At 37.3% G+C, this 14,745-nt stretch overlaps 1 non-coding gene across 1 annotated transcript; it reads right to left on the reverse strand.

The window, feature by feature from the left end:
• Positions 1–14,170: 14,170 nt before the first annotated feature.
• LOC118492856 lies at positions 14,171–14,277 on the reverse strand. The gene has a single exon (XR_004894857.1). It is a non-coding gene; the product is annotated as a small nucleolar RNA R71 (small nucleolar RNA).
• Positions 14,278–14,745: the final 468 nt, after the last annotated feature.

The following is a 14,745-nucleotide window of genomic DNA, read 5'->3' on the forward strand; positions in this document are numbered from 1 at the left end:
ATACATACATACATACATACATACATACATACATACATACATACATACATACATACATACATACATACATACATACATACATACATACATACATACATACATACATACATACATACATACATACATACATACATACATACATACATACATACATACATACATACATACATACATACATACATACATACATACATACATACATATATACATACATACATACATATATATATATATATATAGGGTAAGGTTCATGCGAGAACCACCCTTATTGCGAGAACCAATGAGAACACAAAATAAAATCTAAAAAAAATCAAAAAAACACTCAAAATTTTTTTATTTTTTTTAATATTTTTCTTAAAAAAATCGCTATATTTCGTTACCATAAAAAAACGTTTTTTTTCGAGTAACAATTATCCATGCACATGTGCATATGTATCATTATTTCGACAAATTCGGTAATACGTTATCAGGAATAGACAATTGCACTTTAATTTACAATATCATTCGTAATGGGTAATACACTACTTTTTACATTACCAATATTCAAAATGCACATGTGCATCATTAGGTATAACCATGATAACGTGTTTTGGTACAAAAAGTTTGTGATTTTGAATGGAGAAGTAGGCCCATATACATGTTTTTTGGTTAGTTATATCTAGTGGTTGATGGTTTGGTTATAGTTGTCAATTTAAGATGTAATATGTTGATTGGATGGTATACATGGTGTTTACATACATGTAATAAAGTGAAAATATAGGTAATGGTATTGTATTATGGATGGTAGGAGGTAATGGTATTATATTATGGATGGTATGAGGTATTGGTAGTGTATTATGGATGGTATGATAGATGAAAGGGAAAGTGTATTCAAAGTAGTGTACCAAAACACCTTATTTCATGTTGATACATATAGATCCACATGTGCATTTCTAATATTGGTAATGTAAAAAGTATTGTATTACACATGGTAGTGTAAATGAAAGTGCAATTGTCTAATAGTTGTAATGAATTACGGAATTTGTCAAAAAAATGGCAAAAATGCACATGTGCATGTTTGTGTATTATGGATGGAATGTTAGATGAAAGAGAAATTAGTGTATCAAAACACCTTATTTCATGTCGATACATATAGATGCACTTGTGCATTTCTAATATTGTTAACGTAAAAAGTAGTGTATTACACGTGGTAGTGTAAATGAAAGTGCAATTGTCTAATATTGGTAATGAATTACGGAATTTGTCAAAGAAATGATACAAATGCACATGTGCATGGATAACTGTGACTCAGAATTTTTTTTTTAAATTTTTATTTTTTTTATTGTAAACGAAATATAGCGAATTTTACAAAAAAAAAAAAAATTAAAAAAAATAAAAAAATTTTTTTGGGTGTTTTTTAGATTTTTTAGGTATTATTGTCTGTGTTTACACTGGTTCTCGTGGTTCTCGCAATAAAGGGTGGTTCCTAACGGATTCTTCTCCTATATATATATATATATATATATATATATATATATATATATGTATATATGGTAGGGTTCATGGGATAACTAACTTTAGGGCGAGAACCAGTGTGAACACAACCAAAACTACTTAAAATACTTAAGAACACATTTTTTTAAATTTCCATTAAAATCACAACTTTAAATTAATAAAAATATATGATTTTTTTTTTTAAAATCCAAATAACAATTACTAATGCACATGTGCATATGTCATGTTTCTTGACAACACCTATACAATTTATCTTCCATCTACACTACCATCCGTAATAGATTACTAATATTATACAATTTCTCTTCCGTCTACACTACAATTTATAAAAGGCAATTTGGATTTAAGTAATCCCAACTCTCTCAATTTGGCCGATAATAATCTCAACTCAGTTATTTGCGGATAGTAATCCGAACTGGTCCACTTTTGCCTAATAATAGCCTGCCATCAAAAATAGCTTAACAGAGTTAGGTTTTTTTTTTTTTCCGAATTACAACCCGATATTTTAGAATTTTTGATCAGAACGAGGATACGAGTCGAGTTATGAAAAACTTACCTCGAAACGGTGCTTCAAACGACTTGTTTTTGTTAATTGTAAGTTTAAACACTGAATTGAAGCATCGTTTTCGTCATTTGGGGCAGTATCTCGAGGTAAATTTTACATCAATGAACTCGTATCCTCGTTCTAAGCCCTAAAACATCAATTTGTAATTTGGAAAAAAAAACTTAACTCCGTTAAGCTATTTTTAATGTAGACTATTATCGGCCAAAAGTGGACGAGTTCGGATTATTATCGGCAAATAACTGAGTTGGGATTATTATCGGCCAAATTGAGAAAGTTGAGGATTATTTAAATCCAATTTGCCTTTATAAAATTAGAACCCTTTATAATATTTTTATAACATCACCAAGGTCATTCATATTGATGCACATGTGCATAGTTTATACGGTAATGAGAGAATTAATGTTAATGCACATATGCATTGTTTGTATGTTTGGTTATCTTATGGGTTGTTTATTATAGTAGATCAATAAATGGAAAAAAAAGTGAAGAAGGTAAGTTTTGTTCTGAAATCGAGGAATAAAGGGTAAAAAATGTCAGATGCTGTGGAGGATGATGACGTAATTGCTATAGATGATGACGACGTAATGGTTAATCAAAGAGTTAAAAAGGTTGTTTATTATTTAATGATGTAGTTGGGAAGAGATGTACATGTGCATCAATTTATAATTTTCATGTTAAATGATGTTGTCATTTGTATGCACTATGCATATTTTTGGTTAATTTTATCTGGTGGTTGATGGTTTGGTTATATTTGTTTGTTTATGCTGTAATATGTTGTTTAGTATGGTGTGAAGGGTGGTGACGCACATGTGCATAGTTAGAAATATTATACATATTGGTAATGTATTACAAATGGTAGTGTATACGGAAGGGAAATTGTATAATATTAGTAAAGTATTACGGATGGTAGTGTAGATGGAAGAGATATTGTATAGGTGTTGATGCACATGTGCATCAGTAATTGTTATTCGGATTAAAAAAATCATATTTTTTTATTAATAAAATGTTGTGATTTTAGTTGAAAATTTAAAAAAAAAACTTTTTTTTGTGTGTTTTAAGCCTTTTTAAGTAGTTTTGGTTGAGTTCACACTGGTTCTCGCGTTTGTCTGGTGTTTCCTAAATGATCTTTACCCTATATATTATGTTTTTATACTTACCTTTCTACTTTTAAATATTCGTTTTACTCCTTTTAAAACTTTCAAAAACTAAAACTTCTAGTCACATACCGGTAATTTTACCAAAATGAGAATAAACTTCTGGACATATACTAGTAATTTACCAAAAGACATAGTTTTCAAAACATCACCTTCATCACAACAACTTGCACATCTCAGATAAAGGAATGTAGGTGAGAACATGTATAATTTCTTCTTGTCTATTATTTCTTTGGGCTCATTGCCTCCGTCTATCCAAGGAATACCACCTTCCTAAACACTCCAAGAAACATGATGTCATGTTGTATCATATTTCATAAGCCCACTTACCCCCAAAAGAGTGACACACGTATTCCCTCATACAAAAGATATATTTTACTTCTTCACATCCAATCTTGATGTTTTTATCAACCTAATGCCTATTGACAAAACAAATGCTTATTCTCTTGAGAATAGTAGTTAAATATTTCCTGATGGATGAACATTTGAACATCACAAAATGAGCAAATATCACTGCCACATTCAAGAGAGAATACTTCAGACTAATGCTCATATGTTACAGGGTTCATTTTCTATTCCACATGAAGAAGAGGTGAAATCCATGAGAGGTATATCCTACTGATGTGATTGCATGAGTGGCTTCTACTCTTCTGGTTGATCTCACTAGATCACATATTGACTGTAGAAACATAATTAAGACCACCTTGCAGGCAACAACCCTTTGCTTCCTTAGAAAGTCAAAATAGTTGGAAGTCCCCAGTACCAAGAAAAAGGGGCATCCCAGTTTGTCAAAAACTAGTTATACAACCATATCTTGTGGGGCATATGATGTCACTATATTGGTTAATGCCAATATCTGAAACTTCTAGGTTTAATGAAATAAGCTGAGAGTTGAGGTTTCCAATCTCAAGTAGATGGCCACCAAAATGCCTCAAGCTAAGTCCAGCTGAACCATGAATATACCCAACAACTGGTCTCCTAAATAAGAGTTCAAAATCTCAAAACTGCTAGTCAGATATCAAAAACTTCCAGCCACAGAAAGCCAAACTACTTGTGAGGAAATAACCACCTCATCACAAACTACTTGTGAGGAAATAACCACCTCATCATCAACTAGTGGGGGTGCTATTTGCACTATCCAAAACATCAGCTGATACTAAAAGGGGGAGACTGGACATAATTGTCATACTATGTATTTATCCCACCTTCAAAAATATTACGAATTTGGAAAACTTTCAAGAAAAGCCAGTATTCTTTCTACTTTAGAAAATTCAACTGATATCTTCCAAAAGCTTCTTACCAATCACTGGAGTAGCAAAGAAGAGTCAAGATGGTAGGTAAATAAGGGTTGAAGTGATGATCTTTCCTCAATAACTTTGTATTATCACTCACTGATCAAGGAGTTTGGAACTATCAATCAGATTCAAAAACTGCTGACATATAAGATATATAAACATCTGAAAGCTTCAATACACACCATTCAGTAGTTTTCAAAATTCCAACACTTCTCAAAGAGTTGAAGTAGCTCAAACAGAAAATCCTTCATAAGCTTCTAAAGGTCTTTGCCTTATCAAGATATTCTAAAACATCTAAATCCTATTATTTCTTGATAAAGGCTTTTAAAAACAAAAACATGGCACATATCTCAAAAGCATATGAATTCTATTCCTTCTTTAGAGGTCCAAATGGGTAACCTCTAATCTTCCTAACCTAGAGACTTAGAGATCACAAGCTACTCAAAGATTAAAAGATGTGGAGACAGAGAACCATTCTCTGAAGTCAAGATTGATGACTTTGATGAAGATAAAGAAATTATCCATGACAACAGTTGCAACAAATCTTATCAATGAGTCTTCATCAACTCAAATAAAAGATGAGTATATGAGATTATTGTCATGGTGTATGTAATATATTCATCCAAATCATTATTATTATAAATGAAAAATGTTGTTAGTCGTTTGGATGAAAATGACAATAAAATACAAACGTCAAAGAATCAAATGCACAAAAAAATCTTTTTGGATGGAACATACAAATTTAACCAAACCTTAGAGACGATTTTGACATTTTACTTTTTTTTTCTAACGGGGCCCAAAGCCATAGCCTAGGTTTAAATCAAAGATGGGCTGACCCTCAACTTTCCCACTAACCATCTAACACATGACATATTTTACTCAACATAGATTCAATGCGGCAACTAATTAATAACCGAAGTTATTACGTAACCCACAAGTAATAACCTTTTCATCCCTTTCATATTCTTTCATCCAGAGTCTTTTCATTTCAAGAAATTTGTTATCTTTTACTATTTATAAAACTTATTTTTATTTCACAAAGCTCTTGTCAAATATAAATAAACATGTCAAAACAACTAGTTTAGAGTTATAGTATCTAGGTCAATTATACGTCAATTACCTGTGTCTAGTACATTCTATTTTTCCTGAAGGCCTTTCTGGCTTAGGATCTTTCTTGCTTGAATCTGTGTCTAGTACATTGTATTTTTCTTGAAGGCCTTTCTGACTTAGGATAATTTCTGTTTTGGTCAAAAATTACAGAAGCAATTTAGTGATCAAATTAGTTAAGTGAGGTAGTGTGCTAGAAAAATGCGTTGTAAATATGCTGATTAAGTTATTAGTAAAAACAATTTGAGGATACGGCTCAGGATATAGAGCTGTATCAATGATCAAACAATGAGCAAAAAAGGTAAAGGGTGACACCGGATATACGAGGAAAGCCCTTGATCAATCTAGATCGCCGGCACAAAACCTCGGGAGCTGACAATCGCAGCTGCCTTGTTCTTCAATTGATTCAAATATCAGGATACAGTGCAGGATGTGATGCGGATCAACTAGGTGTTACAAGATAATTCGAGTACAAGTGTTTATGTGTAGTGATTGCTAGCAGCTAGAGTGTAAATTGTGCGAATGAAAAGTGAGTGCCTTAACTTGATCTGATCCATCTATTTATAGTAAAAGAAATTTAACAAACTACCCTATTAAACCGGGATTCGGCGGATATTCCCCATTTGAACGTTGTAGACCTAGTCTTTCGCGTTCAACGTCTCTCACATAACCGGTTTGCCCGAGTCTTAAGGAGAAGAGGTCCACTTGACCGTTAGTGACCCACAGCTTCTAACCTACACGTGATTAATTCAGCTAATACCAGGATATCGCACCAGGATGTTACCAATATCCTGATCCGGTATCCTGATCACAAGTAAACAATAAAAAGCAGAATATTAGTCAGGATATATGCTCAGAAAATGAGCCATAAAAGTTGTCCCCAAAAGATATCTGTTGGTATACCAATCCAACAAATATATTTTAAAAACTCTATCTCGTAGACCGAAGCCATTAAAACGAGGTGACGTTTGAGATGACATTGTGCAACTTCCCATGCTACTTTTACTCTTCACCCCCTATATCCAGCCTATAATTTTCAGGTACTCATCCTTTCTTCATCCTCTGTTTTTCTTTGAATTTCTTATAGTTTACTTGATACCACTCATGGCATCACGGACAAGATCTCGCTCGAATGAACCGGTCCCAACCCTCGTGAGTCAAAACCTCATACGAGAACCAGAAAAAGAAATCTGCTCCTTTAACAATGCCGACATCGCTGCTCTGAAGGATTCCGACGCCTTTCCCGCCAGAACAGTCATTCGCCCTTTTGATTGGGAGGTCCGATCAGATGCGTCATCAGACGAGTGGGTTTGCTTTTTTGCCTACCCCTTTTCTTTAGGACTTCGGTACACATTTCCACCCTTCATTTCTCGTTTCTTAGAGCTCACCGGCCTTAGTTATGCCCAAACTATGCCAATGGTCTGGCAAGTTTTGATGGTGCTTGACCAAATCAAATCTCGTCATTGCCCTGACTTGTGTATTGAAGACCTTCCCATAACATATCGATTGAGATCTCATGGCAATAGCCGTTTTCTCTTGTTCTCCACTTCCAAAAATCCCCTAATCCTTAAAGCCACCAAGAACGAAGATCAGTGGCAACGAAAGTTCTTTTTTGTAAAAAGGACTCCATTGACGGGGGTTTTGATCTGCCAGTTAGATGGCTAACCAAGGGTAGGATTTAGGGTTTTAGGAATATCCACAAATATATCCTTAACTGTATTCTGAATGATATCCTAATATTTGTGCAGCGAATTTCAGAGACTTAGCATCCCCAAGTGCAGAATCACAACCCAGGATCAAAGAGATTTACCGACTTCCTGCCGCTGAAAGAACTTTCTCCCTGTCTCTCACAAACTCAAGTTAGAAATCTAGTTCAGAAATGTCTGGTAGGTATACGTGAGTAAATTGACTATAGAATATAAATGACATGAATTAAACATTTCTCCCTTGACACTGTACCGATCATCAACCTTGAAGGCTTCCAACTCGATGAGTTGGATAGTTATTCCAGCCTTGCACCCATCAAACAAGAGATCAATCCGAAGCCAGCTGATACTCCAAAGCCCAGCAGCTCAAAGACTACTACCGCTCCCAAAGTTCCTCCAGCATCCAGGACCCGGGCCTCCAGCTACCGGAAGAGGAAGGAAGCAGATCATCCTACTACTCCCCATGTATTCCCATTTGAGAATCATGGGTTCACGGATTCCAGCAAATTCATGACAGGTTTCCTTAACCAGGTTAGTATCCTGACCTATATCCTGCACCATATGCTAATTACAAATGTTAATTTAGGCTGATACCTGTTTCCTTACCTTGCAGGGCCTTGAACGCCTGGTATTCCTCTATGAGGACGCATGTGGCTTGAACTGTTAATTATGAATATTTAAACTTTATTATGTTTATGTTATTTGTATTTTATGTAGTAAACTATAAGTAGTATTCAGATATTATGTGACAAGTGCTGGTTCGGATCTTGAGCGGGTGATTTCAAACTGCCTAATGACAGTTATTGCCGCCAAAATTAACCGCCATAGTCACACATATTTATATGTAATAACTGGTAACTTTTTCTGGTTACCAAGACAGTTTATCCCATAACGATTTTCTGTCCATTCACTTGTTTCTTATCATTCAATTCATTCGTTCACTTCTGTGTTCTAAAATCGTTCATAATCATGACATCTGATGTGCCAAACTCTTGTTTATCCGCTGCAAACTCATCCGAAGTCCAACAATGTGGTATCAGAGCCACATCAAGAAATCCTGCAGAAATCAGAATCTCTTCCACAACACTACCATGCCAACACTGCTATGACGAACAACATGAAGGGGTGAAAAACAAACGAAGGGTGAAATTATGTTTCTATTGTCACCGGCCAGGGCATCAAATTTATTCATGCAAATCAAAAGAACATGATGAAGCAACACAACTAGTTAACCAAGCGGTTAATACCGGAATCCAGACACAAAGGATGGATGCAGGAGATCGGGGTGAAATGATAGTGACTGGCACGGAAGGCGGTCAGTGGAATGACATATGGTATGTCAATAACTCGTTCTCTCATCATTACGCCGGTAATATAAATGTTTTTAAAAGAATTAAGCATTTGGTTGGTGTTGACACGAAAACTGGTGAAAATGAATTTTTGTTCATCCGGGGAATAGGGAATGTTGAAGTTAAGTCTAACAACGAAAAACTAAAGATACAAAGTGTCTTTTACACCCCTGAATTGGACAGGAATGTTCTAAGCATGAAACAGTTAACATTACAAGGTTTCACCGTCAAGAAAAGTGGTGATACTTGTAGGATTTACCCGATGTTTTCGTCACCCGTTTTTAACACGATAAACAAGATTTCTGGTTTATCAAAAGAAGAAGAATTAGGGATGAAAGAAATACAGAAAGTCTTGAATTTGAATGATGTGAATGAAAAGTATAAGCATGATTATTTAAATTCATACTTCGAAACGTTAAAGGTTTCGAATGAACATGATTTTGATTGGAGTCTCATGATCATAAGGGCGTTAGAATTCAATGAATTCGCTGACTGTAAAGCCCTGTTAGATATGATAGATGATCGAGACTTCGTATTCAAATACAAGCACGATCTTGAAATGAAATTCGAAATTATGGTGGATTGGTTTCTGAAAGAAAAAATGGGAATAACAACAAGATCCATACCCCCACTATTAGATGATGGAAGAAAGATAGATCTACTCAGCCTGTACATAATGGTTGAAACAGATGGAGGCTATCAAAGTGTCACGGTTGACAATTTGTGGCCGACAATAACGAAAGATCTCGGTTTCGAATATCAAGATGGTGATGTTATTAGAGTCATCTATGCAATGTATTTAGACGTTCTTGTATACTATTACAAGTTCAAATCTGTACAAAAAAAGTGCAAGATAAAGCAATGGTGGAACAAGAAGGAAGCTCCATGGCAAGAAATGAACAAGCAAGAAAATGCAAAAGTGCTGATGCTGATCCAATGCTGGAAGAAGGGACGACAGAGCATTATGCTTTGTATGCCGGGAATAGCTGGGAAGGGTCTTGGAATCTGCACAAGAAACGCCGTCGGTTCAATTTCAGTGAAGCACGTAAAGCGGTAGACGAAGCCAACAGGAGCGTGATGATGAAGATGAAACCATAATTAAGTTTAAGGGAGGATGTTAATTATGAATATTTAAACTTTATTATGTTTATGTTATTTGTATTTTATGTAGTAAACTATAAGTAGTATTCGGATATTATGTGACAAGTGCTGGTTCGGATCTTGAGCGGGTGATTTCAAATTGCCTAATGACAGTTATTGCCGCCAAAATTAACCGCCATAGTCACACATATTTATATGTAATAACCGGTAACTTTTTCTGGTTACCAAGACAGTTTATTCCATAACGATTTTCTGTCCATTCACTTGTTTCTTACCATTCAATTCATTCGTTCACTTCTGTGTTCTAAAATCGTTCATAATCATGACATCTGATGTGCCAAACTCTTGGTTATCCGCTGCAAACTTATCTGAAGTCCAACATGAACGTCATGTTAGAGAGCAAACTGAAGAAGGCTGAGGCTACCATCGCAGATCAAGCAGCAATCACCACGGCCAAATCGGAACACTATGAAGCCAAGTACAAGGCCATGACTCAAGACCACCAGTCTGCCATCCAGAAGATCACCCAAGAGGCTCAAGCCAAGTCCGACGCGGCCCAGTTCAACATGAGCAAGATATGGCTTCGTACCGGGAGAGCCTTAAGAATTCAGTTATCATCTCCCTCCTCCAGGCCAGACTGAAAATTGCTTACGAGGCCAGGGCTTTGGGGGTTGAATACCCTTCATGGAATATCAAAGCATGGGAGATGAAATTGAAGGATCTTGGTGGCAACCCTGTGGAGCCCCCCTCAAAACCTGCTGTAGAGGAACCCACTAAGGTGACCGAGAAGGTAGATGATGCTGGTGCTATAAAGGATGCTGGTGGCGATGCTGCTGATGAGGCTGGGATGAAAGCTGGAGAGGATGCTGCTGGAGAGGACACGATGGAAGAGGGAGCTGCCCCCTAAGCGCAGCAATGTGGGCGATGATGGATGTATGTGCCAAGGCCGGAGCCCACTTTTTTAGATTTGGTTGTTGTGGTCGGTTAACCAATTTACATTTCCTGTCTTTGAACAATTTATATTTCCTGTATTAGAACAATATGATGACCAAAGGTGGATGGGTCCTGGGTAACGTGTGCGTATATACACATATTTTTACAATGAAATTACACACGATTTTGGTTTTAAATTTATAAAAGTGATTATTACTTTTACATCAAAACACACACGAAAGGGCAAGTGTACCCCATCATATATGTAGTAAAGTATCGGTAAGAACCAAGTATCGATCCACGGAAATGGGGGGAGAAATAATACTAGACCTTTGTCACTAAAATACCGGTAAAAACATAAGTTGTTTGGTTTTTTAATTAAACTAAAGTAGGCATAAATGAATATTTATAAAACATAGTAGATTATATATAAATAGCCTTGCTTAATACACAACCAAAGCATGTCAACTAAGTCAGTTTTGGCACTAGAAGCATTCGGTCAATTTTCCAATTTAAGACAATTAGTATCCCTTTCGGGAATCCTAACATGACAATCATTCGGAAAGTTAAAACGATAAACACACTTTAACCACCTAAAATTGTTCTTTAACGTGCAGTTGATTAATGTCTACAAAAATCTCCTAAAAATAAGTTAGTCATCCGTTAGGAGTTTTCTAACCTCACTTAATCAAGGAAAGCAACACCGATAAACACAATGCAACCACCGAGACAAGCATAAACTAGATTAAATCACAACCGAGTTCATTTTACAAATCTTGCGCATAAATTCACCAAGATAGCAATTTTGGCCGAAACTACTAACCAAGCTAACAAATCATGGCAAGAATTCATAACAACACCATCTAACCCGTTAGAGTCTGATGTGTGTAAAATGCAACATATAAATCACATCAATTAAGGCATAAAACTAACCCTTTTAAGTACTAATGTTGGAAAAAGAGTGTTTTTGTCTTCCTTTTGCATTTTCAGGATTAAATGAGCTCAAAATCACAAAAGAAGCAAAAAGACAACTAATTCTAGCATAAATACAAGAAAAGTAACAAAAGTAGACTGCCCGGACCCTCAACGGCACCTCCCAAAGCAAAGGAGAAGAAACAGAGTCTGAACACGCCCCGTGTCCAGCGAACACGGGGGCGTGCCCAGGAAGCAGCAGAAAAGACAAACCAGTAGAAGCTTCCATCGCCCACCACGGGGCCGTGTCCAGCGGGCACGGGGGCGTGGTGAAAGTACAACAGGCGCATTAATTGTAATTCGCAATTACAATTAATGAGGAGAGAGAGTGTCAGACGGGCACGGGGCCGTGTCCAGCGGACACGGGGCCGTGTCCAGCCTTCTGTTCAGCCTATAAATAGAGGAGCTTGGCTTCATTCTCTCTCATCCCTTGGCACACCACCTCTCTCACACCTCATCCACCACCCACCACCACCATAACACCATCATCCACCACCATCATCCATTGTCCATCGTAGAGTGTGTGAGTCGTCTCGGGATCCAAGATTGATCGTAAGAGTTCTTGACAATCAAGGCCATGTTTGCCTAAGTCTCTTACATCACTTGGTGAAGACAAGTGTTTAGTATAATACTTTTTATTTTTAATCTTTTGCACTTTTTATTTGGTTTTGTATTAATGACTTTAATAACTAGTTACTTATGTTGAAGGTGATCTTTCTTTATCGTTTGTCCGTGGTGTCTTGGCATTATTTTACTGTCTATATAAAATAAAAGATTTTCACCATTCATATCTCCACGGTCTATATGGAGGTATGTTGGCTACCTGGTCGGGGGTTAAGGGAACGGTTTGGTAAGGGTCTTGCCCTTGTTCAGCGTTTAGAGGTCCTGCTTGGGACCTGGGTCAAATTTAGAAGGATCTCCTTCAATGCCCATAGGTATTGGATGGCGGGGATCCAAACTCTTTGACCCCCTCATAAGTTAACTACTATTAATACTATAACCCGGCTATTTAGGACTGTATCCCTGCTGACTCAGACTACTTAGCCGAGGGTAACGTCACCGCCGAAAGCGGGGCCTACCACAATTTGCATTAATAACTTAATTCATTATCTTTCAATAATCCGACCCTTTAGGATTGTATCCTTGCTGACTCAAACTACTGGGTTGAGGGTAACATCGCCTTCAAAAGAGGGGCCTACTACAATAACTAAGATAATCTCTTAAACAAGTGCAAAAGTGCGAAAATAATCAAAGGTTATACTAATACACGTGTCGGATCCAAGTGATTCATCTTGTCTATCTGTTTTTTATTTTATTTTTATTTTCAGCATTTAGTTAGTTTTTATTTTTCTTAGTTTAAAACATTTTTCTAACCTTTTTGATTTGATTAGACGTTGAGGATAAACCGGTACTAAAAGCTCTTGTGTCCTTGGACGACCTCGGTATCTTACCAACACTATACTACGTCCACGATGGGTGCATTTGCCCATATGTGTGTTTAGTGTTAGTGAATATCGTGTTTTATAAATTTAAAACTTGGCTAAAAGTGTAAAAAGGGCTTAAATATATATAAAAAATATAACACACTTCACGCACATCAAGTTTTTGGCGCCGTTGCCGGGGAGACAAGGATTTTAAGAAAGTTAGGAATCAACGGCCTAATCATACTTTTATTTTTCTTTAATTTTTTTTAGGATTTTTTTAGTTTTTCAGCTTCTGCAGAGCTCAGCACGGGGCCGTGCCTGGTCGGACACGGCCCGTGCTCAGCATTGTTACTGGCAGTTTTTTGTTTTTCAAGTTACAGAAGGCTGACCACGGGGCCGTGCCGGTGCAACACGGGGCCGTGTCCAACTTCCAGTAACTGGGATCTGAAAAACAATCACTGTAATTCCGATCACGGGGCTGTGTTCGCTCAACACGGGGCCGTGGTGAACCTTCTGACCAACATTCTTTTATGTTTTTATTGCAGGACTTGGAACCCGACGCCAACCTCTCGTAGTGTATGAGCTCCAGTTCCAATAAAGACATAAAAGAACCATTAGAAGAACCCGAACGCTTTCTCAGAAAAAGGTTAAAAGCCAAAAACCAAGAGAAGGTTTCGGGTGATCCACCTCCAATGGCGGACCAACGTACCCTTATGGATTATCTACGGCCCACCGTAGGTAATCTAGGCGCCGCTATCAATGCTCCGAATGTCGAAGCCAATAACTTCGAGCTTTGACCGCATCTGATACAAATGCTCCAAAACTCCGCAACCTTCCACGGGCTTGCGGACGAGGATCCCCATCTACATGTAACTAATTTCTTAGAAATATGTGATACCTTTCGGATCAATGGAGCATCAAACGACGCCATCCGCCTCCGTATGTTTCCATTCTCGCTAAAAGACCGAGCGAAAGCTTGGCTCAACGCCCTCCCAGCTGGTTCGGTAAACACCTGGGATGAACTAGCCCAAAAATTTCTATATAAGTATTTCCCTCCTGCTAAAACTGCTAAATTAATGGCTGAAATTAATACATACTCACAAGAGGACGGGGAATCCTTATATGAAACTTGGGAAAGGTTCAAGGAGCTATTACGCAAGTGTCCCCATCACGGCCTCGCAATATGGCAACAAGTATCCACTTTCTACAATGGATTGTTGCCACACACTAGGCAGACACTTGATTCTAGCTCCGGGGGACTTCTAGGTAACCGACGCCCACATGAAATATATAATCAGATTGAGGAAATTGCTCAAACCAATTTTCAATGGCACATCCCCCGGGGAAATAAGTCTATCGCCCCAGGCGCCCATAAGGTCGACGAAAGCACTTCTTTACAAGCCCAAATCGAGGCCCTTTCTTCAAAAATAAAAAAATTAGAAATGACAAAAACAGTCTCGGTTATGGTTTGTGAAGGGTGTGGTGGGTCACATGAAAATTGGAGTTGCATGAAAGAAACGGACGATCAACAAGAAATGGTAAACTACATTGATAATAGACCTAGGCCGTCGGGTCCTCCAACGGGAACTTACAACCAAGGATGGCGAAACCACCCAAACCTTGGTTGGAGGGAACCCGGCAATAG

This window comes from Helianthus annuus, chromosome 5, assembly GCF_002127325.2.
Source record: "Helianthus annuus cultivar XRQ/B chromosome 5, HanXRQr2.0-SUNRISE, whole genome shotgun sequence".
Taxonomy (NCBI): Eukaryota; Viridiplantae; Streptophyta; class Magnoliopsida; order Asterales; family Asteraceae; genus Helianthus; species Helianthus annuus.